Below are 23620 nucleotides of genomic sequence, written 5' to 3'. Positions count from 1 at the left end.
CCTCCACCCAACACCCTCCACACAACCCTTTGGTTCCCCTTCCTGCTTCGTTTTTCTGTTTAGCACCTGTCACTCTCAGACATTGATTCTTGTTATTTTTTACTTAATATTTTTCTCTTTCCACGAATCCCTAGGCTCCAGGGGAACAGGGGTTTTCATCTCTTTTGTTCACTGCTGTATCCCTTGCACCCAGAGCAGTGCCTAGAACACAGTAGGCAAATATTTGTTGAAACAATGAAGGTATGAACTTTGGGCAACCTTCTGTGCCTTCGTTTGTTGGTGAATTAGGGATTTAAAATAAAGGCTACCTCATTGAGTTGCATTGAGCATTAAGGGAATTCACCCACAGAGAACACTCAGAACCAGTCTGGCACACAGTAAATGCTCAGTCAAGAGTCTCTGTTAGTATAGTACTTGCTAAATGTTTGACTTCTTCACAAGACTGCAAACTCCCTGAGGACAGAGACTGTTTTTAACATTATCTTTTAATTCCTTGTAGCGATATGGAAAACACATGATTGCTATTGTAAGACAGATAAATAAATTATAGAGAAATTGTAGGCAATACTCAAGGTACCTGTTTGTTACCTTTGAGTACTCAAGGTACCTGTTTGTTACCTTTGAACAAGTAGGTTTGCATGCTGTCTCTGCCCCCCACCCCTCAGCTGCAGTTGGTGAATTTGGGTGGAAGCGTATGATTACAATCTGCCTTAGCTCATCACTTGAGAGGTGGAGCCAGTAATTTAATTTCACTGCCGTGACTTGGCTGAAATTTCTTGGGGATTGACAGCCCCCAAGAAGCCGTGGCAGAAACTTGGTGGTGAATGTCACCCCACCCTGTAAGATCCACAGCAGTTACTTGAGATCTTGTCCGTTCAGAGTTGGGACTTCACAGAAATGCCTCCTTGGCAAGGGGGATGCTGAGCCGAGGCTGCAGGCCATTGAACAGGCAGATGCAGGAAAGATGAAAGGGAAGGTTGAGAGAAATCAATCCCTCCTGTCTGTTCTCTAGAAAGAGCTTGAAGTTGGTGCAAAAATTCTGCTTTTAAACTCGAGCCCGTCATCTGAATTCTGTGGGCCATGCGGTTTAGACTAGATCATCTCCAAGGAACCACCTTACTGGTTCAATGACTTGATTCCTGTGCAGATTGTTTTAGAAGGCTCCTGGCTACCAAAGATTTTAAGGGCAGAGGTTTAAATGGAAGTACTGATCAAATGGGAGGGATGTTACCATAGGAACATCAGGTAAGTGGCTTGATGGCAGACAGTGTCCTTTTGAAAAGGACCCGGGAAATTCTGGTATTTAACTAGAAAATGAACTCAGACCCCAGATCTTTTACACAAGGTTCTTCTGATCTCCCGGCTCGGGTCCGTTTATTTAACATGAACCCAGTCGCGTTTGGCTGGCCAACCTGGGCATCTGATCTGTGGGCCTTTCCCATAATTAGGTCCCCAGAGATTTCAATCATGCCCATAAGGTAATGCAATTTGGCAAGAGGACTGGGACCTTGACAGAATCTCTTGCCCAATTTGGTTTCCAGAAAGGCTGCCTTACCTAATTTGAAAATAAATTGAAAACAAAACCTGTGGTTGTTACTTGTTTGGTGCAGTGCCACAGGAAACTGTAAATTTTTTTTCCATCTCCCCCGCCCCCGCCCTGTGGAGAAAGTCGTTGGTACCATTCACTTCTAAGTGTCTTGGTTTATTGTCCCCTCCCGCCTTAGTGTTCTTAAAAACTACATCACCCCAGCAATGGTTAAATCATAGGAATCTGTGTGTATCTTTATGTGTGTGCGTGTGCGTTTTGTACTATGTGTATCTGCCAGCATTCCCAAGCTCCCTGTGAATACTAGTTTTCTATTGTTGCATAATGCAGTAGCTTTTTTAGGGCTGCACCCATGGCATGTGGAGGTTCCCAGGCTAGAGGTCAAATTGGAGCTGCGGCTGCCGGCCTACACCACAGCCACAGCAACGCCAGATCCGAGCTGCATCTGCGACCTACATGGCAGCCCACGGCAATGCCAGGTCCTTAACCCCAGGATCGAACCCGCATCCTCGTGGATACTAGTTGAGTTCGTTACCACTGAGCCACAACAAGAACTCCACAACACACTTTTTCTATCTCTCAGTTTTTGCAGGTCAGGAATCTGGACGCAGCTTATCTGGGTCATCTGCTCAGAGTATCACAAGGCTGCCATTCATGTGTCAGCCTGGGCTGTGGTCTCATCTGAGGCTTGACCTGGGAAGAATCTGCTTTTGTTGGCCAGTTTTTACCTTGTGGTTGTAGGACAGCGGGTGTCAGCTTCTTGTTAGCTGTTGGCTAGAGGTTGCCCTCAGCTCCTTATCGTGTGGGCTGCCTCACAGCCGTACCCCACACGTGGCAACTTGTCCCTTCAAAACAAGCAAAGGAGGAGTTTAATGTTTCCCTGTACTTGAAATTTCTTGATAGATGTAACCTCAGTTTTTCCCCTCCTATCCTTGTAAGGGATAGAACCAAGTAGGAAGAACCAGAAAGCTCCTGAAAGTTGCAGAGCAGCCAGTGGTTGCATTGCAATGAGTACCATTTGATGAATAATAAAGACTAACATTTACTAAGCACTTACCACAAACCAAATATGTGCAGAGCTTCACCCCACTGCGTGCTCGTTCAGTTCTCAGCACAACCTTCTGAGTTAGGTGGTACCATTACTAAACTATTTGACAGGTAGGGAACTTGAGGGTTAGGAGTTCTCCAACCTGCCCGAGGTTGACAGACAGAAAGTTCCCAGGTGTGAACATAGGCAGGCAGATTCCAGAAGCCCACTACCATCCGACTCTGAAGATCCTTCCAGTAGAACATAATGCTACCTATGCTCAGAATGCTTCCTCTCCTTTATCAGGTACTTAAATCACTGCAGTGTTGCAAAGGGATACTTATAATAGGTTGTTTCTTTAGAAATGCACTCATTAAGTGGAGGGACAATGTCCTTGCTTTTCTACTTGAACTAGGCCTTCTCATTTTCCTGAAGACATATGGAACAAATCGAAGGAAACCAGAATTTAGTGGGATTTGCATGTATTAATAACACTTCTGCTGCATACACCAAAAAAACCAAACCCTACAGACAGATTCCTTGAGTTGGTAGAACACAGCTTGTTCATATTAATTCATCTAAAACATTCTTTCTAATTCAGCATTTTGTACTTTATTATTCCCATAAAATACCAATAATCTGGAAAAGGCAGAGTAGGTCTACATGTTTCACTCTGTAGAACCATTTATGTGGATGGCTCTTGTTGGGAGAAGGGCAAAAATTGACTGGAGTATTAGAAACTGAAGTTTTAGAGCAAAAATATGTAGTTGTGTGTATGTGTTTTTTCTGTATTTCTAGAAACCTAGAGCATTATCCTGCAAGATATCATACAAGGTATAAATACTGAGGGGAAATAAAATACAAAGGTTTTGTTGATGATTGAGTTTTTTTTTTTTTTTTTTTTTTTTTTTGAGTGGCAGAATGTAGCAGCTTCAGATAGGGGTCAAGAGGAGAGAAAAGTGTTTACTGGGTCAGATCCAGCCAAATATCCAAAATATTGTGGCTCCCCTCCGCACTTCCATGTCATATAGCATGCATTGTGTGTGTGTGTGTGTACATTTAATATAATATAATATATTATAATATAATATATATTATATATTTAATATTTAATGTAACACGGAGGGTGGCAGAGTCCTCCAGCTGGAAGGACCTGGGACATCCCGAGTGTCCCGTCTTCACTTGCTGCTGGGGACGTACAGGGGTAGATGGACCAAGGTCAGCATCCTTCCTCCATTCAGTGTTTCTGAATTTGCCTTCCCAGAACTCTTCTTGGAAAGCTTCCTTGAACCGACCGTTACTCTTTTTCCTAGCCTGCATTTGTATCTCTTTTTATAAACCTCAACCCGGTGCTGTGGCTGTTTGAGTAGATGTCTCATTCTTCCTAGGATGCTCCAGGCTGTTTTTCATCAACTTTGATATATTTCAGCACCTACCTAGCGTGCGCCCTGGAACAGTGAAGGTGCTCACTATGTACTGATTGCATTGAGTGAAAGGTGTTGAATACATTCTGTATATTCTTTCCTACTGTAGGAGTCAGGGCTTCTAAGCACTAGTGCTAAAATTTCCATTTTAAGGCTCCAGGGACAATCCCCTCATTCCTGTAATCTGAGAGTGGGTCAGCAAATTCAAATTGACTGCCTGAGTCTCCTTCATGTGCCTGTGTTTAAGTTTTAATTATTTTGGCTTTTAGCCACTGTGTCCCCCCACCCCCTTAAAAATGTGGTAAAATATAATAACATAAAATTTACCACTTTAACCATTTTTATGTGTACAATTCAGCATCACTAGCTACATTCATATTGTTATGCAACAGTGTCCACTCTTCATCTCCAGAATTTTTTTTGTCTTCTCCAACTGAAACTTGGTACCCAGCTGAATAGGAATTCTCCTTGCATGCGCACACGAGTGCGCGCTCATGCGCGTGCGCGCGCGCGCGCACACACACACACACACACACACACACACACACACACACACAAAGACCACTCAGCCATAAAAAAGAATGAAATAATGCCATTTACAGCATTAAATGGCTGGACCTAGAAATTATCATACTAAATGAAGTAAGTCAGAGAAAGACAAATACCATATGATATCACTTATAGGTAGAATTTAAACTATGATGCAAATGAACTTATTTACAAAACAGAAAGACTCACAGACATAGAAAACAAACTTATGTTTGCCAAAGGGGAAAGGGGCTAGAGGAGATAAATTAAGAATTGGGGATTAACCGATACAAATTGCTATACAGAGAAAAGATAAGTGGTAAAGTCCTACCGTAGAGCACGGGGAACTATATTCAATATCCTGCAATAAACCATAATGGAAAAAATACGAAAAAGAATATGTATATATAACTGAATCACTTTGCTAAACACCAGAGACTAACACATTATAAATCAACTATACTTTAATAAAAATACAACATACATACATAAATAAAAATAATGCCCCCCAACTCTCTAGTAACCACCATTCTATTTTTTGTCTTTAAGAATTTAACCACTCCGGGTACCGCATACAATATTTGTCCTTTTGTGACTGACTTATTTCACTTAGCATTATGTTTCAAGGTTCATCTATGTCGTATCAGAATTTCATTCATTTAAGGCAGCTATTGTCTTTTAAGACTCAAGAGTTCCACTCTTTCTAGGTTTTGTAGCCAGCGGTGGATTTTTCTTTCAGAACCATACTTGGCCTTTTCCTGGAATGACATTTCCAAGGGCAAGCCCTGTTCTTCCTGGGTGGTATTCTTCTGGGGAGCAGAGTAGCAGAGCCGAGGCAATTAATATTAGAGCAACACGTGAACATCTCCTGTGTGTCAGAGGCTCTACTTCTGACCAGTGGATGAGGCCAAAGATAGCTCAGTCTTTTGAAGGAGACAATTGTATACTCTGCTAACTATATCGTACTGTGTGCTAGAGCTAGAAAAGGGACCAGAAGGGATCTTCTCATCTGTTGAAGACTGTGATTGAAATTTAAGAAAGCTTCCAAGAAGAGGGGGTATTTCAGATGGGCCTTGAAGGATGAATAGGTGTTCAAGGTAGAGAAAGAAGGGAGGGCATTCCACAAACAGCCTGAACTAAGGCGCATGAAAACTCGGGGTTTGTTGGAAGGGTAGCAGTGGGCTGTGGATATGGAAAGCAGAGGGTGGCGAATGATGGGGGCTTAGAGGAGTTGGAACACCGTGCTGAGGAGTTCATGGGAACAGATCACTTGGAGGTGTCATGCAGTGAGACTGACCCAAATCGATTTGTGGGTTGACTGGGTGATGGCTAGATCAGAGGAAGAGAGATGGGATTGGAAAGCAGCATGTATGGCGGAGAGTGGGAGGCAAAGTGGTTGCACCGTCTTTGGCAGGAGGTGCTGAGGGTGTGAGCCAGGGCAGCCAGACAAGAGTTTGCTCATGGTCAGTAGTGTTCACTGGGTTTGTTGACGTCAGAGATCATGGGCCCACCCCCACCTGGCTTGCTTTCTTAATATTCTGAAGTTCTTATTTCAATTCCAGTTTTGTGTCTGTATTTTCTATCAGATCTTTTGTTAGTGTAACCAGAGTGGCAGGAAGGGATTGGTGTGTAAAGGACAACTGGACAGGTTCCTACCTTCAGGCTTTCCACTCAGTCATGCACGTTTGGGGGTAGTTTTCCGTAGTTTTCCACGTGCTGAGTGATGTGGTTCCAATACATCTTTCATGTGGAAAGATACGGTTGTTAAGATTGTATATGATAGACATAGACGAGTCGGAATATAATTGCGGTTAGAGCAGATCAGCCACGCTACATTAGGAACGCACTCTCCTCTCCCGGTGATCTCTTGGTAGCAGAAGAACTCGCTTTCTTAAAATGAGTAAAACACGTTGAAGAACAAAGCTGAGAAATCCTTGGGGCAGCCATCAGCATGTCTCCATGGTCCACAGAGAACTCAGCTCTGGGAGTTCCCTGGTGGCCTAGAGGTTAAGGATCCAGCATTGTCACTGCTGTGGCGTGGGTTCGATTCCTGGCCTGGGAACTTCAGGCATGCCATGGGCTCGGCCAAAAAAAAAAAAAAGAAAGAAAGAAAGAAAAAGAACTCAGCTCTTCCCAAGTGTTTTGACAGGCAGCTTAACAGAAAAAGACGTCATTCTTGCCCAAAGGTAGTTTGTATACTGTGTTGTAAGATGTTTAGAAATTACTGTGGAGCATTAGAAAAAACAGAATTCAGTTGGTCCTCTTAACGAGTGCGCTGTAAGGAGGGCCCCACACATTCAGAAAGGGAAACTACTACTTGGTACAAGTTATTCAAAGAAGAGCATCTCCAGAAGTCATTAGTTGACGAAAAGCTGATTGAGGAAAAAGTGCTGAAATATACTAAAAATAAGATGAGTTTCAAGGAAAATAACCCTTTTGCTAACCTTTGCATTAGTCAGTTCCTTTTTAGAGTATTTTTTCCTGTTTTAGTCACCGCTTTAAAAGTGTGTATAAATATAGAAGACCAAGAGGAGTATGATTAACATAATTTAAGATGTAGGGCATGGGTTTTAAAAGGAAAGGTTAGAGAAATTTGGGGACTACAATGGGCTGACTTAGTTATCTTCAATATAAAAAGAGTAAGAGACTACTTATGGGCAAGCCAGTGGGAATGATACCAAGAAGTTTGTTTTTTTCACTTTTAGAAACTTTATTGGACGTTCCTGGTGTGGCTCAGTGGTTAACGAATCCAACTAGGAACGATGAGGTGGCGGGTTTGATCCCTGGCCTTGCTCAGTGGGTTAAGGATCCAGCGTTGCCGTGAGCTGTGGTGTAGGTTGCAGACGCGGCTCGGATCCCGAGTTGCTGTGGCTCTGGCGTGGGCTGGTGGCTACAGCTCTGATTCAACCCCTGGCCTGGAAACTTCCATATGTGTGGGAGCGGCCCTAGAAAAGGCAAAAAGACCAAACAAACAAACAAAAACAAAAACAAAAAACTTTATTGAACTGTGGTTGATTTGCAAGGTTGTGCTAATTACCATTGTACAACCAAGTGATTCAGTTATACATATATACACATCTATTCTCTTTCAGATTCTTTTCCCATTTAGATTATCACAGAATATTAGATACCAAGAAGTTGAAAATACACCCTCTGCCCTCGTGAGGATTTAACCAGTGGCCAGGTTTTCACTGTGCAGTTGACTATTGGATTTTTTTTTTTTAATTCCCAATATGAAGCATGAAGGGGAAGGAGGACACGCATGTTAATTATGGGAGTTATTTTGAATGGTTCACAGAGCCCAGCAGAACGCCTCGTAACCACCCACTGGGAGATGTGGAGTTTCCTTCCTGGAGGCTAAGGAGGCTGAGCTGGAGAGCTTCCTGAGGGATCTGGCGAGTATGTAATTCCTTTCCATTTTAAGACTGGAAGGAAAGTGTAGGGAGAGATGGGTCATTGACTGCCCTGTGAGTATAAGTGTCAACACCCAAAGTAAATGGGTGTTTCGAAGGTGTTGAACGTGAGAAAAGAAAGGCTCTCCTGTTCATCCCAGAGGATAGCCAGGCTTTCCTTAGTTTTTCCTCAGTCTTTTTGTGTCCTTCTTTTTTCTTTCTTTCTTTTCTTTTTCTTTTTTTTTTTTTCTTTTTAGGACTGCAGCTGCAGCATATGGAGGTTCCCAGGCTAGGGGGTCAAATCAAAGCTAAAGCTGCTGGCCTACAGCACAGCCGAAGCAATGTGGGATCTGAGCCTCCTCTGCAACCCACACCACAGCTCACGGCAACGCCAGATCCTTAACCCACTGAGCGAGGCCCGGGATCGAACCTGTGTCCTCATGGATACTAGTCAGATTCATTTCCTCTATGCCACCACGGGAACTCCTGTGTCCTTCTTAATGATGATTACACCTTGCAAATATTCCTTCCCCCCTCCCCCATTCTTTTGTCTGTTTCTCTCTTACAAGGGAGGTACCAGGAGGACAGGGACTCTGTTTTGTTCTTTTCTGTTTTTCTAGCCTCAAGCACAAAGTTGGCACATAGTAGGTACTTAAGAATAGCTGTTGAACGAACGAACGAGTGAGGCCGCCAGGGGGAGAAGTGGGGTACCAAGGGTGAGAAAAGTGCACAAAACCGGTCAGTGGGTAATGGACTCCTGGAAGGGATGCTTGCCTGGGGTTCAAGAGAAGGGGGGGAGGTGAGAGTGGAAGGAAAGGGAATTCTCAGGGCCTTTCCTCCTGTTGTTTGTTGCCTCTGCTTTAGGTAAGAGTGTGCTAAAAACAGGAGACACAGAGTGTCCTAAAAAGCACTTGGGCTCGTTCTCAGACACGCTAAGTCTGGGAAGCCGTCGACAGTGCCCTGCTGCTGCATAAAGTTTGTTCTTTTTTTTTTTTTTTCTAAAACAGCCAAAGGCTCTCTAAAAACCTAGTTTTCCCTGTTTGTAAGTCATCTGGGAGAGAGAGAGAGAGAGAGAGAGAGAGAGAGAGAGAGAGAGGGAGAGAGGGAGAGAGAGAGAGAGAGAGTGTGTGTGTGTGTGTGTGTGTGTGTGTGTGTGTGTGTGTCAAGCATCTGACTCCTGTATTTACATTCTCTGCCCCGGCCTTCAGATTTTTTTCTGAGCGACTCCAGATTAGATTATCGGTGTTGGGCTAATGGAGCAATTTTGCGGCAAACAGCCTCTGTGCCTTGGACTGTTTGACTCGTCTCGCCTTGTGTAACCAAAAACGTATCTTGATTTGGTCTGGTCTGGTCTGTCATAGTCTGACTTAAGGACATGAGGTCCCAGACCTTAGGAGGGCTCACTTCAAACATTTGCCTATTAACAGAAGGGCGAAACAATAAAATTAAACAAAACAAGAAAAAATCATCTCTTCAAAAACAAAAGTCCCACCCACACCCAAATAATTCACTTTACAAAGTGTCCTGGGATGATGGCTGTTTCCCCAGGAAATTTTTTTTGAACCACTGGGTTCTGCTAGAAGCATATTCCACGGGGAACATTAGAGGCCACAGAGACAATTCTCACCCCCGTCAGCCCATCACACCCTCATCATCTCTGTACTCGATTCAGCCCAGAAGTCAGACTGCAGGTCAGCTTAGCTGCCTGCGTTTAAGTGCTTTAAAAATTTTTTTAGGAGTTCCCATTGTGGTGCAGAGGAAACGAGTCCAACTAGGAACCATGACGTTGTGGGTTCGAGCCCTGGTCTCACTCAGTGGGTTAAGGATCCGGAGTTACCGTAAACTGTGGTGTAGGTCACAGATACAGCTCGGATCTGGTGGTGGTGTGCCTGTGGCGTAAGCTGGCAGCTGTAGCTCCGACTGGACCCCTAGCCTGGAAACCTCCATATGCCATGGGTGAGGCACTAAAAAGACAAAAAAAAAAAAAAATTTTTTTTTTATTTTAACTGCAGTTGATAAACAGTATTGTCTTTCAGGTGTACAGCTTCAGATTCTTTTCCATTATAGACTATGACAAGATACTGACTATAGCTCCCTGTGCTATGCAGTAAATCCTTAAATCCTTGTTTTTTATCTATTTTTATATATAGTGGTATGTATCTGTTAATCCCAGACTCCTAATATGTCCCCCTCCCCTTTGGTTACCTTAACTTAGTTTTCTATGTCTGTGAGTCTGTTTCTATTTTGTAAATAAGTGATTTGTGTATATTTTTTTCAGATTCCACATATAACTGATAGCATAATATTTGTCTTCTCTCTTTCTGACTTAATATGATAATCTCTAGGTCCATCCATGTTGCTGGCAGAATGGCAATATTTCATTCTTTTTTATGGCTGAGTAATATTCCATTGGGTACATATACCACCTCTTCTTTATCCATTCATCTGTCAGTGGACATTTAGGTTGCTTCCGTGTCTTGGCTATTGTGAATAGGGCTGCTATGGACATTGGGTGCGTGTATCTTCTTAAATTAGATATCTTTTCATCTTTTCCAGATAAATGCTCAGGAGTGGGATGGCCGGATCATAGGATGGTTCTGTTTTTAGTTTTTGGAGAAAACTCCATACTGTTTTCCATAGTGGTTGCACCAATTTATGTTACCACCAACAGTGAATGAGGGTTCCCTTTTCTCCACACCCTCTCCAGCATCTATTATTTGCTTTCTTTTGGATAAGGGCCATTCTGACTGGTGTCAAGTGCTTTTAATAACCACAGAAGCACAGTGGAATGACTACATGCCTATGGGTTTTTCCAGAATCATTCTGAGAGCTTTACGTAGCGCAGGGGATCCCATGTTTTGGAGCCATCCCTGAGCGGCTGTGGCTTTACCCATCTTGGAGGGCCTTGGGCTGCAGTGGCTCGGAGGTCCACTGCCAAGCCCTCTTTAGGACAGTATGATAAGGAGCAAATGTTCCTTCTGCCGATTGGCCTGTGTCTGAGCTCTTGGAAAGAGAATAACAGTGCCTTTCATTTGTCAAGCAGCTTCTAAAATATTTGCTTTTGTTATCTCGTTCCATCCTGATAATAACCGTGTGAGAAAAGCAGGGTGGCGTTCTTATTGTCCTTGTACACAGGCGGGGAAGCTCATGCCCCAGGAGCTGAAGTCTCGCCCGGTTTGGTAATGGGCAGAGCAGGGACCAGACTCCCTGTCTTTTCCCCGTGAAAGTGGATGTAGTGCAAGAAGGGCCCTTGTGAAGGGTCGAGAAGACAAAGAGTAGAGAGACTGATGGTGTTGAACTTTAGCTTTTAGAGGCTAATGAATATTCATTCTTCCCATGAGTGAAATAGGGAATCAGAGCCACCTGGTTTTTCTCCCTATTGGGTGGAGAGGCCTTCTTATCCTCAAGGCTCCCTGGGTCTCACCTCCATGGGCACCGTTTTCTGATGACTTAAAGTTAAGAGCTGGGGAAGCAGCAGGGCCAACTGGATTGTCTTTTGAGGGCAGGACAGATGAGAGCATGTCTTCGGTGAACCGAGCTCAGAGGAGTTCTTCAATTGACAGGTGGTGAGGATGGGCAGCAGGGGGTGGGGGGGGTGCGTCCCTAGAAGGCCTGTTCCCTGCAGCCCAGCTGCCCTCAGGGCTGGACCATTCTGAGCCAGGGGTCTCGAGAACCACTGTGGCCCTGGCTGCATCTCTTTGCTTTCTGATGGGGCGCGTGTTTTACCTCTCGAATTCTATCAGTGGAATCGGGTGAAGTCTTGACTTCGTTGGACACGGGGGCCTGCACGTTGGTATCTCTTGTTTGGGGAACTCTTTGCGCTACCATGTCAGGTAGGCTGGACCGGCTCCTGTGTGTGTTTGCAAAGGAAGACAAACCTGTGTTTTGTAGAAAGGGCCTATTGTTCCCTGGTAATCGCTGGTGGCCAACTTCTCCGGGCTCCACTGGCTGCCTCTGCAGAGGGAGCCAGGGTCAGAATGCTAATCAGCGCCTTGCACATACAGCAGCGATCCAGCCTCAGGGACTGTCAGAAAGTAAACAAAAGTGTGCAGTTTTAGATTCCAGAAGAAGAGCGGGAGTGGAAAAGAGGCCAGAGTGGAAAAAAGAATGCACGGACGAGGAAAAGCAGAAATTCTCATTCCTGGCTTCTCGAAACAAAATCAAGAAACCCTCTGGTGGGCTGGCTTTCTCCCCAGGGGTGCCGTGGTGGGCAGCTCACCCCCTAGCACTGGTCTCCTGGGCTCCAAGCCTCGATATTGCCCTGGGTGAGCTGGACAGAGGCGTTTTGATTCCATGTATGCTGTGCATTTCCAACAGTCCCTTTCCTGCCCTCCGTTTATTCTCTCAAGTTCCAAACGGCAGGCTGGTGTTGGGAATCCTGCCGTCTTGAAGGAGCACTTTCTTCCAAATGGGAGAAACGAGGCGATTGTTGGAACCAGCGCGTAGGTCTTGGTGGTGGGTATGCATGATGGTCGCAGTTCGGCTTCACCCCTGACCGTGGATGTTCCTTCCCTGAGTGTGAGGAGAGAATTATTTTCCACTCCTGGACTGCCTTCTGGCCTCCTTCCTGTAAATGTATAGAGTCTAATCTGGACCTTTCTTTGATTCAGTGCCTGTGTTCGTAAACTCTGTGGCCATACATGGCAGGTGCACAAAATTGCATCTCCTAGAGGGCATCGTGGTGGAAACCGCATCGGCCGTGGAGTAAGGAGGGACCCGGTTCTAGTTCTCACCCTGCCAGTGACCTGACATGTCCCCTTACGGGGCCATAGTCGCCTGTTTCACAGATGAGGTTGGACTAGATTGGGGCTACGGGAATTTTCATCTCAGCCTTCTCTCCTAAATTATAGCCCATTAAGTGACCTTTGAGCAGGAGCTGTCTATAAGCTATTTGAAGTCTCTGCAGTCCTCGCTCAGCAGCTGTGTTTATGATTCTCCCTGCCTGATCCTCTAGAGTTTGGCGAGTAGAGAAATCATCTCCATCCAGCTCTGTGGTGAGCAGAGACCCAATCTGCACTCCTTCTCCAGAGTTAAGTCTTGGCTCCACTGGGAGAGAGAGCGCCCATCACCACACACAGCCTTGATCTCCTTTAACCGGAACTGGAATGAGCCAGACCTGGGGTTCATGAGACAAAGGGGGGACAGGCTGCGTTCAGGGTTGAGGAGTCCTGATGGGAAAAATTAACAGTGTGTGGACTTAGGGAATCGAAGACACGTAAAGCACACCTGCTGCTGGCTCTCTGGGGGAGGCTTGGTGCCTTCCTAGTACCGACTGGACTCGGAGGAAACTGGCCGAAAGACTGGACATTGGGAAGTTCCCCTCGTGGCGCAGTGGTCATGAACCACAGTATCCATGAGGTCACGGGTTCAATCCCTGGCCTCGCTTGGTGGGTGAAGGATCCAGCGTTGCTGCGAGCTGTGCTGTAGGTTGCAGACATGGCTTGGATCTGGTGTGGCTGTGGTTGTGGCCAGCAGCCACAGCTCCGATTCAACTCCTAGCCTGGGAACTTCCATGTGCCACAGGTGTGGCCCTAAAAAGACAAAAAAAAAAAAAAAGAGAGAGAGAGAGAGACTGGACATTGGCTTGGGAACTTGGCTAGAAGCGCCACAGTGCCACAGTATGTTTCGTTAAGGACACTTGGGGCTGAGTGTCCCACGTGCCTGGGAAGTGTGCTCCCAGTCTGGGCATCTCAGCTGATCAGGGCTCCCCGCTCGCTGGTGTGCACTGCCGTCCACAAGCCTTGCTGTGTTATCCTTACTGACACAGGTACTATTTGTAGCAGACCACCAAGTGGGATGGGCATTGTTTCCTTGCAGGCACGTAAAAATCCCACACGTGCCCCTGCTCGCCTTCTGATCCCTCAAGCCGGTTACGGAGCTATTCATGCCTTCCGTGCAGCTGAAGCCCAGCGCCACCCAAGCAGTTCTGCTGTTCCGCTGGTTTATTTTTCTTACCCTTGCCCCCACCCACCTTGGTGTTCTGTCTTCGGTGTTTATTGAGTTACTCATTCAGCCAGACCTGTGGGGATAATGAAGAGATGTAAGAAACTGCCCCAGGACTTCGGGGACTTAAAACCCATTTGAGAAGAAAGGGCTAAGCACATGAAGGAGTCATCTAGCAACACGAGCCCTTGGACGGAGGAGATAAAAATGAGCCAAGAAGGGGATTTCTGTGCAGGAGTGGTCAGTAGGCTGGACTGAGTTGGCAGTCTCACTACATGGCCTAGACGCTTAGTCTCTCCCCTTATTATTATTATTTTTTAATTTTTTTGGCTCTTTCCACAGCTGTGGCATGCAGAAGTTCTCAGGCCAGGGATCGAATCCATGCCACAGCAGTGACCTGAGCCACAGCAGTGACAATGCCAGATCCTTAATTGCTAGACCACTAGGGAACTCCTTTATTTTATATAATATTCGATATATACACAAGAAGATATGCGTTACAAAGCATAGTGATAAAATGAATCTCGCTGTCTTCCCACCTGAGTTAGCCACCATCTTGAATTTGGTGGGTTTTATTCCTTTGCCACCTCTGTGTTTTGTTTTGTTTTGTTTTTTAACTTTTTCAAACATCTCCGTAGAACTCATGTGTTTTCATTGGCAGTCTCATAATTTTCTGTGAAACGGCACCTCTGGAGGCAACAAGGACTTACATTATGGTTAATTTTATGTGTCAACCTGGCTGAGATATTGGCCAAACATTATTCTGGATGTTTCTGTGAAGGTGTTTATGGATGAGATTAACATTTGAAATCATGGACTTGAGTAGAGCAGGTTGCCCTTCAGGATGGGGGTGGGCCTCTTCCAATCAGTTGAAGGCCTGACGAGCACAAAAGACTAACCTCTCCCCTCCTGGGAGGAAGGAATGCAGCAGCCAGCCTTTGGCCTTGAATTCTAGCCTCGGCTCCTGTCTGGGTCTCCAGCCCTCTTTGTAGATTTTGGACTCGTCAGCCTCTGAACCTATGACCCAGTGCCTCAGAAGAAGTCTCTTCCTGTGTCTCTACACACGTCACTGGCTTGGTTTCTCTGGAAAGCCCTGACGAAGACAGCACATCACATTTCACATGCCACCTAGGTAGCTGTACAGAATTGAGCAGCGTGCTCTTAGGTCAAGAGATCAGCAGTGTGTTAGTCACAGGCTGGGAAAGCGTGTGGCTAATTCTGGTCTAGGCTGTGGGAGAGAAACCTGGCTTTTCTGTAGAAACAAAGCTAACCGTCTCTTTGAGGAGTACTCCTTTCTCCCTTTCAGTCCTGTACCTCCTTTCGAGGTGCTCTGGCTTTTTCTGGTCACTCAGCTACTTTCTCCTCCGCACCTCCGTCCCCTTAGAGCCATCCTTCCCAGCGCATGTGCAGTCCTACCTGTGTGTTCCCATGCATTCCATGAGGAATCTTGTTCTGCTTGTCACCAGGAAAGACACCCGCCCAAGGGTGGGGGCTGTGGTCAGTCTGTATTTCTCATGTGTGTCCAGTGCCAGATTATCAGTCGAGGTGCCTCTCAACCTGTTGAGCCCACGTTATCCTCTCCCAACAGCAGCGCCAGGCGGTAGCTGCGGTCATCGTGCTGCTTGCCCTGCAGGGGGAAATGGCAAAGAAAGTTGTTGAAATGGGTTTGGATCCAGATAGTGTGGTCTCAGAGGTCCCGTTCTTCACCCTTTTTATTTATGGGTTGATGTTAACATTCTTTTAATTACAGTTGATTTACAGTGTTTTGTCAATTTCTGCTGTATAGCAAAGTGACCCCGTTATACATATATGTACATTCTTTTTCTCACATTATCTCCCGTCCTGTTCCATCACAAGTCCTCACACCTTTTAAACACATTGTAAACTGGGAAGTGCTCTGCAGATGTGATACGGCTGTGGTCAAAACATGCCCACTGCCTTGGAGCCCTGTGGTCTGCAGGCTGAGGGCTTGGGTGTGGGAAGAGCTGATCCAGGCTCATGAGGTCCTTGGGAGGAATGTATTTCTCTTCCTGGAAAAGCTCTGGTTCTTTAACAGGAGCCTTCCCGTGGCCTCAATTCCTGAGCCCCAAGGAAGAGGCCTTTAGGAAGGATGGTTAGGGGCGAGGAGGTTTTGAGCCTCCTCGAGGTCACACCAAGAAAGCCACTCCTACTTGGTGTTTGAACAGGTCCCGAGGGAGTACCTGTTGTGGCTCAGTGGTAATGAACCCGACTAGTATCCATGAGGACACAGGTTCGATCTCTGGCCTTGCTCAGTGGGTTAAGGATCCTGCATGGCTGCAAGCTGCAGTGTAGGTCGCAGACAAGGCTCGGATCCTGTGTTGCTATGACTGTGGTGTAGGCTGGCAGCTGTAGCTCTGATTCGACCCCTAGCCTGGGAACTTCCACGTGCCGTAGGTGCAACTCTAAAAAGAAAAAAAAAAAAAAAAAACCACCCCTCCTTTTTTCTGCATCTCTCCTGGTTCCCTCTCTGTTGTACTCTCTTGTTGACCCTGGGATATAGAGATACTATTTCTGGTCCCAGATTCCTTTTTCAAAGGAAAGAGAATGTTTGTGTACACCTCTGTTTTCTGCGGGAGATCCGTGCTGCTCCCTCTGCTTCCCAAACATTTCTCCTGAAAGCGTTTTCAAATCATCAATCATGCAAGGTAACAATGGTTTCTGGATCTTTTTAGGGGCATGTTCTTAAGTACTCAAAATGAGTAAAAGTCATGATTTATATGTCATTTCCTTGTTTTCTTCAACAGCATTATGCTTGAATCAGTAAGTATTTCGGTCAACATTTTTTGAGGAAGACTTGTGTGATGTTTCCCAACCTACCCCTCCCCCGAGGGTGGACTTGCATCACTGAATCACTTTTCTCTACCTTTTTTTTTTTTTTTTTCCGCTTTCTGTCTCCTGTTTTGTCAAGGCTCCAGCAAACTCCAGCCCTTTTGCGGTGTTTTTCAGTCCTGAAATTTTAGCGTGGCTTCTGTGATTGTGTTAATTTCCCAGCATTATTTCCCAGCCCGTCAAGGAAGCCTCGTAAAAACAAAGCACTTTGTTAAATCCTCAGGTGGAGGTTTAAGCCCTGGTAAACACAGACGCCACTATCTCACTTTTCAGTAATCCCAGAAGTCAGAGGACAGAGATGTTATCAGCTGTAGGCAAAGTGAAGTGCATTCCTTTTACTGCCTTTGTTCCCTGTTTCATCTACCCAGTCTGTTTTAAGGGACAACAGTGCTGCAAAAGCATGCCATACGTGGTTAGAGTTTGAGCATTTTAACCTGCTCTGAAACTTGAGATGAAACGCCAACTGTACGAGTGGCCTGTGTGGCGTAAAGGACCTCAGTATCCACCCTTTGGCTTCCTAGAAAGGTGACCTCTCGGAGGTGTATCACCTCATCATTGATGGAGAGAACATCACGAGTGGTGCCATCTATGTGGGTCAAGGGCTCTCCAGAGAGACAGAACCAATAGGGTGTGTGTGTGAGTTCGGGGGCGGGGCTTGGGGAGAGCATCTATGAATATGTATTTGTGTTCAGGAAGTGGCCTTGAAGAGGTGGGGGCTGGAAAGACCAAAATCTCTAGGGCCAGACCAGGAGAAGCATTGCTGTTGCAGCTCAAGTCCGAAGGCAGTATGAAGGCAGAATTCCCTCTTCCTGGAGGACCTCAGTCTGTTTGCAATTAAGGGCTTCAACTGATGAGATGAGACCCACCACAGTTTAGAGGATAATCTGCTTTGCTCAGGGTCCACTGACGTCAATATCAAGCTCATCGAACACGTCACCACGGCATCTAGACTGGTATTTGACCACATATTTGGGTTCCATGGCCTGGCCATGTTATACGTGAAAGTCACCCTCTCACCCAGCTCGCAGGGCTTTTGTAGGCGTCAGCTATGAACCGGCACGTCCTGAAGGTGTGTGTGCGGAGGCGGCAGCTGAGCTTCCATGCTGCTTGCACTCACTCTGCTTGCATTTATCTCCTGCGTTTTTCTTCCCTCCCCTCCCTCTTATACTTTCGCTCCTGTTTCGGACCCTTCTCTTCCCCCCACCCCCCTGCCATCCCTCCACCCAGGTGAGGCCACTTGTGAAGTGAGAGAAACCTGGTAATGAGAACAACCCAGGGTGGGATGAATTGATGATGGAGAGAGAACAGATCCTCAGAAGTCATTCAGACTGGAGTCCGTCTCACCTTTTTATAATCGCAAGTGAACATACCTCTGAGCCTCTGGTCCCTTATTTCTAAGATGAGGATCCAAAGATGTATTGGATGCAGTTCTTTTGATGATTAAATGACCGCACGGATCCAGGGGCATTTCCCGCGCTTTCGCATGTTTGCCCATCTCAGAGTGTCTTTTCTAGATTGAAAACATTCCTCATTTTGAACTCCTCCAGGCCTCGTGTGCCTAGACTTCCTGTTCAGGGTAACTGTTTTACAAGGATTGTGAACCATTATTTCCATGAAATCTCCTAGTGCATGTTGCGGTTTGTTAGTCTCCTTTGCTGTTTCTCAAATGTGCCGACCATCCTCTGACCTCAGGGCCTTTTCACATGCTGCTTCCCCACTCATAGCTCTTCCCTCAGACAATTGCGTGCCGCCTTCTTGCTCTTTCAGCTACTGCTCAAATGTCACCTCCTCAGAAGGGTGTTTCCTGACTATAATATACTCTCACCTTCTATTGTACTTACCTTGCTTTATTTTTTTTTTCCTGGTACTTTCTGAAACAAATATTTATTTTCCATCCACCTGTCTTACTAGTGGTTCTCAACCTTGGATGTTCATTATCATCACCATGGGAGGTTTTCGTTTTTAAACAATCTAATGCCATACCGTACTCTAGAACAGTTAAATCAGAGACTCTGGGAAGAGGCCCAGGCATCAGTATTTTATGAAACATTCCAGGTGATTGCCGTGTGCGGCCAAGGTTGAGAACCAGTGCTCTAGTCTAGAACCTTCCTAGGGAGAACGTGGACCAGTGGTGTCAGCATCAGCTAGAAGCATGTTAGAAATGCGGGTGCTTGGCCCCAATCCCAGACCCCCTGAGTCCAGGTCTGCTATTTGGCAAGATCCCCAAATAATTCAGGTGACACTGAAGTTTTGGGGATGCACTGTGTTAGAAGGTAAGCTAGTGTCCTCACCTGGTGGCATTCCTAGTTCCAGAACAGTGGCTCATACATAGTGAGCACTCACTGGATATTTACTGAGTAGATGATGGATTAAAGTTAGAGATAAGAGGAAGGAGGTGATAAGGGAGAGGGGACAGAGAAAAAGAGAAGGAAGACAGAGAAGAAAGCATCTCTGCCTCTTCCATGTTCCCAGACAGGTGTCACCAGGGCTCTTCTTCCCAGCTCTCTGCTCCCAGTGAAAACTTCACCAGTCTCACGCTTACCATGCCACGGGCTTGCATCCAGCTCGCTGTGCTTTGCAAGGTGATGGCTGACTAATCAAAGATATTGTGATAATGAATAGCCTAACTCCCCAGCCCTGCTGCTTCTCTTCAAGCATAGATTTGATTAGGAGCCTGCTGAAACCAATGAACCAATCAAGTCATAATTCCGTAAGACTTTCTGGACTACCTACTAGATGTGTGGCTTAACAGGGCTCAGGAGGCTAAGAATCAACAATAGAAAAGATGCGACTTCCAGTCCAGCAGTAGAGATAGGCATTGAGTGGATAGTTGTAACTTGAGGCAAGCAATGGCCAATGCTGGAAGACACGCATTTACATATAGACAGAATATCGTGGAAGGTCAGGAGTAAGTGATTATTTCAGATTGAGGATTGGAGCAGACTTCCTGGTGGAGAGAACAGGGGACACTTGAGTTGGGACGTTTGAGAGGCTGGAACACAGGGTCCGCTTATGAGATGGGCAATAGCGAAGGCAGCTAGGTAGTGAAGGTGTTGGATCACTAAAGAGTGTGGATGTTGGCTGGAGGAAAGAGACCTTGGCAGCAGCAGAACCAGTGCAGAGACGATTCCAGATGCGGTCCGAGATATATGCCACGGCCCTGCTCTTGGGCAGTGGCAGGAGGACATAGCATATACACATAGCTTAGAAAGGCTTTCCCAAGGTGGAAGAAGTCGTCAACCTTTGTTATTCAGTGCAACCCAGGAGGAGTCCTTGGGGTAACGAAACGATAATTTCCTGGGCCTGTACTTTGAAGACCCTACAACGTGAGATAATTACAAGTCATTTCTCTCATTGAACAAGAGACCGGATGAGATGGAGGTGAGCACCCTCCTTGTCTTAGAGCTTCCTGCTGTGATAGATCCTAGTGATGGTTTATCTTGACTATTTTATTGCGAAGATTAAGACGATGAGGCTGAGATAGAAGAGGACCCTAGAGCCAGGACTGGAGCTCAGCCCACCATTGTTGGACATGCATTGATTGCCAGGCGCACTGTAGACACATCACCTACGTTTTTTCCCTTCATCCTCACAGCAAGCCTATGAAGCAGGTCATGCTATTTTCATTTTATTTATTATTATTTTTACTATTTTTTTAACGGTCGCACCTGTGGCATATGGCTGTTCCCAGGCTAGGGGTCGAATCGGAGTGATAGCTGCTGGCCCACGCCACAACCACCGCAACACCAGATCCAAGTCACATCTACGACCTACACTGCAGCTTATGGCCATACCAGATCCTTAATCCATTGAGCAAGGCCAGGGACTGAACCCTCATCTTCATGGAGAACTATGTCCTTAACCTGCTGAGCCACAATAGAAACTCCTATTTTTTATTTTTTAATAGAGATGGAATTGATGTCAAACATTGTATTTGTTTTAGGTATACAACCTTTTACCCTTTTCTCTCCCCACCCCCCAACCATCAATTTGTTCTCCGTACCTATAAGTTAGGGGTTTTTTTTAGAGTCTCATTTAGTGAGACCATATAATATTTGTCTTTCCCTGTCTGGGTTTATTTCAGTCATTTTCATTTTAAAGAGAAAGCCAAGACTCCAAGGGTAAGTAACTCACCCCAGTGAGTTAAAATGGTCCAGGGGTTGACTGACAGCTTCTAAGGGTCATCCATGCCATGTGGGTCTGTCCCACCTGGGCTGTGTTCTTTACGGCTGTGCCCGCTGGCTCCTGGGCCAGCACTCTCTCCATGCCCAATGCTGAGTTGATCTTTTAAAGGAAGGTCAGATGTTGTTTTTCTTATTTTTGGACAAAGGTTTGTTTTCTCCGATTATCATAAATTGGGGATTTGTGACAGCTGATTCTCCGACTTTGGTCATAGTTACACAACATGACGTTTGGAAACCCTTAAAAGGCTTTGAGTTCCTTAAAAAAATCTGAAGTGTCAGAGGGGAAAACGAACGCAAATCAGAAAATTTCTATTAGGTTTCTTCAAATAATCAATCAATATTCAGCATTTCTTTCTTTGCACAGATAAGAGAGCCCAGGGCGGAATGGTGAGCTTTGACTTAGCTGTATCGGCCCTGCAGTCTTGGCAAAAGGGACTCTGCTGAGCGCTCTGGGTCTGATACTGAAAAACTGAGGAAAGCAGCCGCCCGCTTGGTGCCCTTGTGTTTAAGACCATTTGGGCCAATGATGTGGGGATGAGGCAGGTCAGTGCTGTGATCTGCTGACGGTATTAATTTATGCCACCCAGATGTGTCGACCTGATGAACGGGCTCCATCCAGACCTCTTCGTTCTCCACGCTGACATTTATTTTAGTGTTGGGTGCGAGTTGGTTTTTGGGTGAAATCGGTGGACACGGGCAGAGCAGAGCTGTGCCCCCCCCCCCCCCAAATACACAATCCCTGTTGTAATCTGTTCTGGGAAGGCTCATGCAGACCAGCCTATCTTGGGCATCCCTTTTCTCCATCTCTGAAATCAGGGATCCCGTCAGGAAGATCGCTCTTTTTCCTTCCAGCTCGAAAATCCTTAGATTTCTTATTTACACAGTGAGTGAAATGGCCATGCCCACGGCTACATCAGGCTTGGTTATTTCTTCCCATATCGAGTGATTCAACACCACATGTGTGTCATCCAGTTCTGAGAACACCGTGGTGGCCTGAAAGCAGTTGCGTGCTGTCCATAACTGCCCAGCCCCTTGGCCCCGTCTCAGGAGCAGGTGTGGATTTCTTCTCTCTCATATCTGGAATAGTTCCGTGGATTTTGATTCCAGGGGTGAAGGGCGGATGTAGTATGCAGTAGACTCTCACCTGATCAGGTGCTTCAGCAGGTGGAGCAGGGGCTTCTGGCCTTCAGGGCACACAGGTGAGGGCTTCCCCTGGGCCACAGGGAAAACCTTGACTTGGCCTGTCCTGCTCTTCTGGTCCTAGCACTGCAGCATCTGCTCAACTTCACTTTCTTCCTTTTGCCAAGAAGCGGGCACCCCGCTCTGCTTTCCTGAGAAAGGTTGAACCTGGAGCCCAGAGTACCCCATCCCCAGCCTTTATGATGATTGTCAGGGTCCCTTATCTCATCACCTGTTAGGAGGCGTGGGCCATGCTGAGTGACACATCGCCCATAAAACATAGCTGCTTCCTGTTAATCGCATGGTCCCGGAGGAGAGGCTGTGCCTGAGGATTCAGACAGACTGGAGGGCTAGGCAGGGGTGCCCTGAAGTATTTACTTATGCTAAAGAGAGAACACAGCTGTTTTCCCCAGAGTATGGTACTCTGATTATTCTGGTGGGTGGTGAGTGTGTGCGCGCAAGTGCAGACAGATGTGCACGCTGAGGAGTCAGGAACATCCATTTCTAGCTCTCATGTCTGAGAACATCGATAAAAGCCTCAACTTCACCTGCCGGCAGGTGATCATAAGACCGCTCCAGAAGCCTGCAAGGAAGCAGTGTCTTTGTCTTCTGACTCCTTTTGAAAAAAACTTGCCCCAGGCCACTTCTTAGCGGACACACAGCGCCTCTCCTGTAGTTTGACTGTCACTGATGAGCATCAGGAAGTTGGCGCCCTGAGAGTCCCACCTGTCTTCCTGGGCATGGTGGTATCTGTCCCCCTCCTGTTGACTGCCACCACCAGTGCTGTGCTTCCAGCCGAGAAGGAACAGCCTGGACGTGGAGTTCTCACAGTCTAGCCGCCCTCACCTCCTGCACATTTCTCCCAAGTTGAGGAGAAAAGAACACACAAATGAAAGGCCAGCTTTTCAGGTGAGACTCTCTAAAACACTAGGGGAACGTCAGACTTTGAATCAGGGAGTAAGAAAGCAAGGCCCATAATCAGAGATTTGAGATGGATGGTGGGAGTTGCCCAGAAATCGTGCTCCAAAGGGGACCAGTCCTTGATGTGTATGTTGGAGAAGCTCTTTCTGGTGTCAGGGTCACTGGTGGTGTTGCCCCATGCCTCTCAGCCTGTGCGCCCCCTTAGTGGACCAGCTCCTCCTTTGGAGGGTGGCCATTCTTCTGCAGATCACCCCTGCCAGCCCGAAGCCTCACCTGCTGGCTGCCCTCACCCACTTCCCCAGCACTGCTTCCCAGACTTACTAGGTGCTTAGCAGTGACTCTTTTTTTTTTTTTTTTTTTTTTTTTTTAAAGGATAGTTGATTTACTGACTAGGAACCATGAAGTTGCAGGTTTGATCGCCGGCCTTGCTCAGTTAAGGATCTGGTGTTGCCCTGAGCTGTGGTGTAGGTCGCAGATGTGGCTCGGATCTGGTGTTGCTGTAGCTGTGGCATAGACCAGCAGCTGTGGCTCCAATTTGACCCCTAGCCTGGGAACCTCCCTATGCTGAGGGTGCAGCCCTAAAAAGCAAAAAAAAAAAAAAAAAAGTATAGTTGATATACAGTGTT

At 46.4% G+C, this 23620-nt stretch overlaps 1 protein-coding gene and 1 long non-coding RNA gene across 7 annotated transcripts in view; one reads left to right on the top strand and one right to left on the bottom strand.

The window, feature by feature from the left end:
• Positions 1-23620, top strand: part of ETV6 (ETS variant transcription factor 6) — a 253951-nt gene that overhangs the window by 48448 nt on the left and 181883 nt on the right. The gene's annotated exons all lie outside the window — the stretch shown is intronic.
• Positions 16247-23599, bottom strand: LOC146403412 (uncharacterized). Its single transcript, XR_014803839.1, has 2 exons — positions 23535-23599; positions 16247-20203 (listed from the first exon to the last, which is right to left on the bottom strand). It is a non-coding gene; the product is annotated as an uncharacterized LOC146403412 (long non-coding RNA).

This window comes from Sus scrofa, chromosome 5 (assembly GCF_054392235.1).
Source record: "Sus scrofa isolate SSC_HxYL_T2T_F1_AM1 chromosome 5, Sscrofa_HxYL_maternal_Yorkshire_Landrace_v2.0, whole genome shotgun sequence".
Taxonomy (NCBI): domain Eukaryota; kingdom Metazoa; phylum Chordata; class Mammalia; order Artiodactyla; family Suidae; genus Sus; species Sus scrofa.
Note: the sequence above shows the minus strand (reverse complement) of the source record. Positions and strands in the feature narration are given on the sequence as shown.